This window comes from Thamnophis elegans, chromosome 5 (assembly GCF_009769535.1).
Source record: "Thamnophis elegans isolate rThaEle1 chromosome 5, rThaEle1.pri, whole genome shotgun sequence".
NCBI classification, from domain to species: domain Eukaryota; kingdom Metazoa; phylum Chordata; class Lepidosauria; order Squamata; family Colubridae; genus Thamnophis; species Thamnophis elegans.
Window position 1 is genome coordinate 84460822 of NC_045545.1, and position 10372 is coordinate 84471193.

The window sequence follows — 10372 nt, forward strand, 5'->3', positions numbered from 1 at the left end:
CCTCCTTTTGAATATGGTTTTCACGCTCTTTAAAAACCAAACTCAACCCTGAGCCTATTTAAATCTTTGCTTGTTCACAGGCAGGCAGAGAACACTTTCACTAAACATCTGTGACGTGAACTTGGGACAGTCTACAGAAAAAAAAATCCAAAAACCCTGTGCTCTTTCACAAAGCAACTGGTTTCTTTAGAAAAAGGATTTCTGTGTTTAACAAACACACTGGTTGCCTAGTCACTCAAGTGTGTTTGCGGTAGGAACGGTGGAAAAGTGGCTTTCTTAACCTCCATGTCCTCATCTGTCCCACCCTGCTTGAAAATCTTTCTGTATTGCTTTATCTGGGCCTCCTTTGGTGCCCGAGTAAAAATGCCAAATGCTGCCCATTGTCGATTGGGAAAGTTCTATTGCAATTGAGAGAAGCTAGGCAAGATGTCCAATTGTGAACAGCAGGAGACACAAAATGTTGAGATTCGAAAAAGTGCATAGAAGAGGAACAAAGATGATTAGAGAACTGGGGGCTAAAACATAGAATCAAACATAGAATGGGTATGTCCAAAGAGAAGGATTAGGGGGTGACATGCAGAGGTGGTATTGAGCAGGTTTTCGGACCAGTTCTGGAGAACCAGTAGCGGAAATTGTGAGTAATTTGGAGAATCAGTAAATACCACCTCTAACTGGCCCCGTCTCCATCTATTCTCTGCCTCCTGAGTCCCAGCTGATTGGGAAGGAATGGGGATTTTGTAGTATCCTTCCCCTGCCACAGCCACCAAGCCACGCCATCCCCACCAAGCCACATCACGTTCACCAAGCCATCCCCACCAAGCCATGCCCACAGAACCGGTAGTAAAAAAAATTTGAATCCAACCACTGGTGACATGATAGCTGTCTTGCAATACTTGTGGACTGTCACAGAGAGGAGGGGTCAATCTATTCTCCAAAGCACCTGAGGGCAAAACAAGAAACAATAGAGGGAAACTTATCAAGGTGAGATCCAGTCTAAAATGTTCCTGTCAGTGAGTATAATTAATCATTGGAACAGCTTGCCTCCAGAAGTTGTGGATGTCCCATCACTAGAGATTTTTAAGAAGAGATGGGGCAGATATTTGCCCTGGTTGGTATAGGGTCTCCTGCTTGAGCAGGGGGTTCGGCTACAAGACCCCTAAGGTCCTTTCCAACTCTGTTCTGTAAATTCTGTAAACATCTCTATGCAATCTTGCAATCTTTTGTAGTTTTAATATATTCAGGGTTATTTGTATGGCAAAGTTCAGCTTTCTTATGCTCCGGATGAAATGTCCATGCAGGCACTGGACAGAACTGTTGGTCATTGCCTTCTTCCACGACTTTCCCAATCTTAGCTATGGTCTTGGGATGTCCAAGCCATCTCCCATCCAAAAACTAAACAGGCTGGACTCTGCTTGGCTCCTGGGCCTTGACAAGGTCAGCCACTCCTGAGACTATTTTTGAATGTAGATGAATTATGTGTATCTTCTGCAAGTAAAAATCTGAAACCCCCTCCCCAGCCCCATAATAAGGGCTATCTATCTGAACAGGAAGCAAGAAGAACCCATAAGCAAGAATCCTGGGTGAAGATTATAGAAGCTGTAGCTGAAAAGATCTGGGAGTTGGTGAAGGCTAGGATCTGTTGAATTGTCATTTAATCCTTAAGAGCATCCTGGTGTTCATGATTGATCTTTGCTTTTACCTCTTGGACTTTTGGGGACTCTTTCTAGTAGAAGAAAACAAAATTTCCTAAAGGTTGGTGTGGTTGTCTTATTATCTTAATTCTTGTTATCCTGTCTTCAAATTTCTCACAATCACAAGCCCCAAATTGTATCATATAATTGAACCTTTAGCTAGAAATTGCCTTAATATCACAACTATAAAACAACAAAATATCCTGAAATTGCCTAAGGCAGCGGTCGCCAACTTTTTTGGCACCAAGGACTGGTTTTGTGGAAGACAATTTTTCCAGACTGGGAGGGGGGGGGAGGAGGAGAAGCTCGGCACCTAGGTCCCCTGTATTCAGTTTTGCTCACCAGCTGTTCACTTCCAGCTGTACGGCCTGGTTCCTAACTGACCAGTCCCAGTCTGTAGTCTGGGGATCCCAGCTTAAAGTATGACTATTACTTACATTGTGCCTTATCACAATCTGAATTCATATATTATGAGCTGTGGTGGCGCAGGGGTTAGAGTGCAGTACTGCAGGCTACTTCTGCCAGCTGCTGGCTGCCTGCAATTTGGCAGATCGAATCTCACCAGGCTTAAGGGTGACTCAACCTTCCATCCTTCCAAGGTGGGTAAAATGTGGAGCCAGATTGTTGGGGACAATGTGCTGACTCTGTAAACCACTTAGAAAGGGCTGTAAAGCACTGTAAAGTGGTAGATAAATGCCATAAAATTAATAATAGTAAATAAAAAGGGGTATATAAAGGGTATAAAAGAGTCAAGGTGATGCAGTGGTTAGAATGCAGTACTGCAGGTTATTTTAGCTGATTGCTAGCTGCAGTTTAGCAGTTCAAATCTCACCGGCTCAACCTTGACTCAGTCTTCCATCCTTCCGAGGTGGATAAAATGAGGATCCAGATTGTTGGGGGCAATAGGCTGGCTCTGTAAACTGCTTAGAGAGGGCTGTAAAAGCACTATGAAATGGTATATGTAAGAGCTATTGCTATTATACTTGGGAAAATAAATCCCAAGATAAAATAAATCCATACCAAGAATGAGAAGAAAAGCAAGACTTTTATAGGGAACATTTGGGAGAGTAAAGGGCACCTTTTCAGCAATGTAATTACTAAAAATGGCAAAGCCAGAGCAGGATGCTAGTTTTAAAGGGAATCTAATTCAGCTCCGATTAAGATATGCCCCAAGGTTTTTCCATGCTGGAACCAGAAAGAATGAAACCGAAGGGCCTAATTTCCATGAGTACCTGAGTTTAGAAATCATGCGGTTGGCTCCAGTTGGGGGCAGGGCAGCTAAATAATAAATGTTGAAAATAAATAAAAATAAAATGGCTTTCAAAAGCATTGCCACAAAGGATGGCCCAGAAATGAGAAGAGCAAAGAAACATCCAAAGAGGATTCTTACCTTGCTTTAGAATTTCGTGGGTGTAAAAAGGATTTCTCCCTTATATTTTGCAATTGACAGGCAGGCCACATCCAAAGTTAGGCATGCAGCCATTGAAATCCAAGTAGGACGAGTTTCCTGCTTTTGGGGAAAAGATGAGGCAGCTTGTCTAATTACACAAAATGAAAAAAAAATCTGCCAATCTCTGACTTTGGTTTCCACAGGAGAGGCAATTTTGAAAGGCAGGGGTGGAAGTTCGCTGCCAGAGCTGCACTCATCGTCAATGGGTTACCTAGCGCAAACCCATCTGATGGGTGCAGAATTCGCAGGGTATAATTATAGCAATTATCCGGATGGGTCTTCTCGTCAGTAATCTTGGCTTGCCCGTCTAAGCGCCTGTCATCTTTCATCATCAGGGGACTCTGAGCAGCACATTGTTCCGAGGCAGTTTGCCTGCTGTTCATGGGGAGGAAGTGCCAGTGGCAGGACAGGCTGTCTGTAGATGGGACCTCCTGGAGTGAGCCACCATCTGCCAGATGGGCTGGCTGGGGCCCCGAGCACGGCGCAGTTCCTTGAAGCTGCCAGCTTGTGGGAGCCCAGCTGTAGTTCTCCAAAGGGCAGCGCCAGGAACTTGGAGTAGTTCAAAGCAATCCTGATAAATGTGCAGTTTCAGACTAAAAGCAGATCGCATCCTTCCTCGTTGTACGCAGATGTTCCTCTTCACTGATCAAATGAGGGCTTGCATAAACAGAAAGGCAGAGAATAAATGTGATAGTAAGTAATAACAAAAACATTTTAAGCGATTGAGATAAAGACCAAGGAAAATTGCAGCCAAGAGAGCAAGATTGGTTCAAAGCAGAGCTGGGATTCACTCCCCTTCCCTGCCGATTCTGCATATGCACAGTGCTCATGCATTATGTCGGGGCGGGTGAGCGGAGCCTCCCGCAGCCGCGGCTACCAGTTCACCTGAACCAGAGAGAACCTGCTGAATACCACCTCTGGTTCAAAGGCTAACTTAGCCACAAACGACCAAGTCATTTTGAGTGAATCCATTTTTGCCAGAAACCTGTGTTTATTTCTGGCCAAAAACAAAAAGGTCCTTGTGAACAATGGCTTCACTTAACAGTCACGTTGTTCACTTAATGACCATGGATTGCTTAACGACTGCCACAAAAAAGTATTAAAATCAGGTTGGTCATGTGTTGACCTGCTTCATGACGAGCATAACTTATGACTGTGATTCCAGGCTCAATTACGGTTGTCAGGCTTGAGTTTCCTCAAAGTTCCATTTTATTAGAGATGCCATGTTGGCACATCTGGGAAAACCCGAATCTGAAAGTTTCCAGGTCTTCCCCACCCAAATGAAAGTTCAAGACCATGCCCAGCACTCAGATGTCCGTCACATGGTCCAATCAGGCACTGTCCAAAACTGGAGATGCCTCCCAGTCACACCACTGCAGCTGCAGGGCAAGGTGTCCTTGACTCTCTGAGAAAGGAATGTTATTTAGATTATATATCTCCCATACTCCACATAATCCCTCCTCCCATTTTCCCACACATTAATTGTGGCAGGCCTGAAGGCCCAATGCAAAAGATGGCTTCCAGGCCTGACACTAACCATACAATTTAACAAAGGGCAAGAAATATGTGGGAAATTCACGCCAAGGAATCCAAACCCATCATAAATGTTGGACTGTCTGAAATCAGACAGAGGATGCCCATATCACTATTATCGTAGGTCAACATTTAGATTTGCATTCTGAACAATGCCAAAACATTTGTTTGCGTTCCAACCAAGGGACATTTTCTCCATTTTAAACAGCTTTTGATTTTTGGAGGGGGGGCTTAGAATGAAATTGAATGGAATCTCTCTGGACAAAATGCCAAATCCAGAAAAACAATTAATCAAGCAGGATGTAAACTCCGGAGGGTACGGTATCTTCTAAAGGCGGGATCTAAAACTTTTCTAGGCTTAAAGACACAGTTGACCTTTGAGTGACATAAAACAAAAATTAAATTGTTTTACCTTTCATTTGCATACTTAACTTAATCAAAATTTTATGTAGGGGCGATTCTCCTGTCCTGTATTTCATAAAGATGCCCTTTTGCCACAATAAAAATGGCCCTAACATATTTTGGAAGACTCTTGAGAGCTGATCTTAAGAGGGTTGTAGATAAGCCTGGCGGTTTAACGTTCTCTCCTTAGTCTTAGAAAAGGTTTTCTTTACTGACTTGGATTACAAAAGAAAATGTGCTCCCTCTTGTATACATTCCTAATCAGACTGAAATATGTTAAACACTTGACTTGGATCAAATAGAAAAAAGAAAAAAATACACACACACACACACACACACACACACACACACACACACAATTTGTTTCATTTTTGTTTCGTTTTGTTTTATTGAGCTTGTATGCTGCCCACTCCTGAAGGACTCCAGGCGGCTTACAATAAAACAAGGGAAGGGGATAATATACAAGACAACATATTAAAATATACAACAGTCACAATTTCCGAGGGGCCGGATATTTCGAAAGCCCCCCGGCCTGCTGGAGCAGCCAGACTTAACGGCTTTGCGGAAGGCCGGGAGAGTAGTGAGGGTCCGGATCTCCACGGGCAGATTGTCATCCATCCATCCATCCATCCATCCACAGAGAGAGAGAGAGAGACAGAGAGAGACAGAGAGAGAGAGAAAGAGAGAGAGAGAACACATACACACACACACACATATACATACATACATACATACATACATACATATTTCAAACTGGGTTTCAGGAACTCTTGACTTCCATGTGAACTGGACAGGTTCCATGAGGGCTTAAGGGCAGAGGTGGGCTGAACATATGTTAACAACTGGTTCACCAGAAATGTGAGCTTTTCACACAGCTTCAAACCCACAGGAAGCTTCTCAGGCAGCCACGGTGAGTAAAGCAGTGAGGCAGGGCAATCAGCTGGGCTTCGTGGGTGGGGAACAAAGCCAGAGAATAAGATAAATAGGACAGGCTAGCGCTGGGGCGGATGGGCGGGCCCAGCCGGGGGTGTCAGAACTACAAGTTCACAGAGGTGGTATTCTACTGGCTCGGACTGGTTTACCCGCCTGGGTAGCGGAAATCGTGGGTGGTCCCACACACCCGCCCCGGTTCTACAGCATCCAATTTAGGCCTTTTTTTTTGCCAAAAGCACATGTACCCTCACATTTGCAAACTGGTAGGGAAGGTAAGTGAATACCACCTCTGCCGATTCACCTGAACCGGTCTGAACCGGCCACCATTGGTTAAGGGGTAGTGTGGGGGTCTCATGTACATGCTGAGCCCTCCTAGATCTCACTCCAGCATGGGACTCATTGTATCACATCAACATTTCCCCATCAACAGTTTTCCATGCATGAGAACAACTAGTCCGCCATCTTCTGTGCAGATGCACAAAACCCAATGTTTAGCTTGACCCTACTCAATTCCAACAAACATTTCCCCAGGCACTCAAGTTTAGCAGGTATTGCTAAGTTGCTTAGCAGCAACTCTCTCACTTCCATTTCCAAGTGGCAGACTATAGTTGGGTGTATGTGTGAGCGTGCCCCAAAGAGGTATGCTTAATCATCCAAATGGCATCCTGTGCACACCTAGTTAGGAAGCCCCAAGTCCCATTGATCTGTGACATTTAGACTACCTCCAGAAGTTGGTGAGTACTCCAACACTGAAGGTTTTAAAAGAGATTGGACAACATTTGTCTGAAATGTTATAGGGCAGGGGTGTCAAACTCAAGGCCCATTGGCTATATCCAGTCCATGGCATGCTTATATCTGGCCTGTAGGACCACCCTGGAAACAGCAAAGGAGCGGCCCGCAGTGCCTCTGCCAGCAAAAATGGAGCTTGGGAGTGCTGCATGTGGCTCTCCCGAGCTCCATTTTCATTGGCAGAGGATTGCAGGAGGCTGCCCCAGCTGAAAACGGAGATCAGGAGCTTGTTTTCACTGGCAGAGTGCTTGGGCCACCACAGGCACCTCCGACACAAGTGATGTCAAGCTGGCCACGCCCACCCTGGTCCCATGAGCTCAAACACAACCCTCAATGAAATTGAGTTTGATTTCCTGCTTGATCAGGGGGTCTGACAGAAGATCTCCAAAGTCCTTCCAACTCTGTTCTTCTGCGGTGGAGAGCCAGTTTGGTCCAAAAGGTTAAAGCAACAGATTTCCAACTCCGCTAACCATACAATGTGGTTTGATTATGGCTCAACATGTTGAGTGAAGGCAATATTTTATGGTTTATATAATAACCACAGTTAATACAAACTTAGCCTAATGTGAAAATAGTTTCTCTGGCTAACTTCAACATGGCCATCCTTGAATGAAATAATTACACTCAAAATGCACCGGAATATAAATTATAATTCACGAAGGAGCAAAACTGCCCCTTGAAGAGAGATTTTTTTTTTAAAAAGCACACAAATGTATTTGTTATTCAGCTCATCCATGCAGGATATGGGTTTTTTGTGAGTGGCTAGTTTGATACCTTGTTTCCCCAAAAATAAGACCTCCCTAGATAATAAGCCCAATTGAGCTTTTGAGCGCATGCGCTGAAATACGCCCTCTCGGAAAATATTGCAACACATCAACAGCCATCAGGTGACCCTGCTCTCTGCCTCCTGCACCTCAAAAATAAGACCTGTCCGAAAATAAGACCAAATGCTTATTTCAGGGGTCAAAAGAAAATAAGACCCTGTCTTGTTTTCGGGGGAAACACAGTAAGACAAATATCAGTACCTAAACCTTCTTTATACCTGTCACTTTCTTTGGCCTGAGTGTTTGGGATCTCCACCTCATTTGACCATTCGATGAGACTTCTATCAATTCCAACTCAACTCAGCTAACAAAAGCTGAGATGGCCATTCCATCTGTTCACTTTTGGATGACCTTAAGATCCTTATTACCTCTAATCAAAGAATTATTATTCTGGTTTGCTGTAAAAATAAAACTATAAAGAGAGAAAAGCTGAAGAGAGTAGTGATGATGTAAAAGCTATGCACTATGAATCCATATAAATATTTTACTTAAGGAGCCAGATTCAATCCAAAGGGATTGTATCAGAGGTGCTATTCAGCCAGTTCTGTCAGGTTCTGGAGAACCGGTAGCGGAAATTTTGAGAGTGGGGAGGGAATGGGGATTTTGCAGTATCCTTCCCCTGCCACGACCACAAAGCCACACCCACAAAACCAGTAGTAAAAATGTTTGAATCCCAAACATTACTCCTTTCCTGAAAAGAGCAACATTCTTAAAGCTGGTTATCTAATAGACATGAATTTCTATCGCCACCTTGAGGTAAGTATTCATAACAGACATCACATCCAGATGGAGTAATAGTGACTTTTATGGAAGTTCTTGCTTCCGTAAGTGGTTATCTTTTGGAGGCAGATTATTTTCTTCCAGCTGATTAATACAGGTGTTAATACATCCCATTATGAGATACTTACAACACATTTAAAAAGAACTAAGGAAGAACATCTTGATACAAGACTTTGACTTTAATATTTAACTAACTGTTGGGAATACTTGATTAGATCAACGGTTCCACAAAAATGAGGACAAAATAGGTTCAGATTCAGTTCTTACGATGTCTCGCATCCATGTATTTGCATCTAAGTTTGGTTTGATTTGATCATGGTGACACATTGATAAAAATCAAGCTTTCCATTCAGTTCAACGGAATCTGTTTCACAATACAAATTGCAGGAGCTTGGGGTTGCCACTGGGAGCAAAAATGTACAAGAACCCTGACCCTACACTAACATCTAAAGCTGACCTGGAGAGGAATTTGCCATAAAAAGGAATGGGGGAACATTGCCGCCGAAGAATAAACTGATATCGGAGCCTAACTTCAACTCGAGTTAACTAAAACTCTACAGCTGGAAAAAATGGAAACGGTCACACTGGAAAGGATTCCACACCTTTAACTGTGTAAAGACTCCCCTCTGTATACAGCACTATCAAAACAAGCCCAAAAGTCAAAGCGCTGAGCAAAATTTAGCTCTTGAATGATTATACTAGAAGATGGAGTGTTCACACAGTCAGCTTCTTGAAGAGAAAAAATAATCAAGGTGAATATGGACATTTGCAAAGAAGGCTTCACACTCATTTGCACTACTCAAGTGACCGACACAGATAAATCTCCAGGTGGCCTCAGCGACTCGTTAATAGAATGCAAATGACCAGCTGTCTGCAAGGAGTATAAATCCTTCCATTCCCCATTGTCCAGTCAGAGCTGGAGATGCTTCTTGGATGAGAAGAAAAACATCTTCAAATAAAAAACAGAAAGTCCAGTTGCCTCTTGAAAAAGCTCCTTTTGGACAACCATGACCGGGATGACTGAGAATCTCCATAGGCAAACCCCTTTCTATAAACTCTTATTTTACAACCCTATAATCTCTTAATTCGGGGTAGAGTTGGGGCGACTGGATGGAGCAGAGCATTTACTGACCAGATGCTCTTCCTGATGCCATATGGAGTTCACAGCAGATATTTTCTCTTTGTACCCTGAGAGAGAAACATTTGTTGCTGCTTAGGATTTGAACATGGGATGGCACTTGGGACATCCAAGTGGGAGGCGAGTGTCTCCATCATTAGGCCATCACATAGTTCAAAACAAACCGCTTTCTATGTCCTATGTCAGTGATGGCGAACCTTTTCAGCACCAAGAGCACACCTGCGCTCGTCGGGGCCACAATCTGGAAGAGGAGCTGCCCAGGGGGGGATGCGTGCGGAAAAAGAACTTCTGGTTTCTGCTGCGCACATGCACGGCAGCCAGCTAGTCTTCTGATTACTGGCGCGCATCCTGATCAGCTGGTGAGCTGGAAAACGAAAGACCAGCTTTTCCAGTTTCTGGCACTGCAGCATGCACAAGCTGATCGTCGCGCCAGAAACCCGGAAGAGGAACGGGTGATCCCTTGCGTACCAGGCAACATGGCTCCGCGTGCCACTTCAGGCAAACGTACCATAGGTTCGCCCTCATGGTCCTATGTTATTCAGGACCCCCACCCCACCACATTCTCCAACTACAAGTAGTTCTTGAATTGTCACCAGTTGCTTACAAACTGCTTGAAGTTAAAATGAATGCCAAAAACTACTTATAACTAGGTCCTGGCAGCTGTGCCCCTGCCCACAGTCACATAACTATACTGGAAGCGCTCAGCAACGGGCTCACATTTATGGCTGTTTGAAGTAACCATGTCACTGTGATTTATGATGCTTTTGCTGGAAACTGGCATCTACCAAAATCTGGGCCATAACCAAGAATGGGTTTGCTTAATAACCATGGT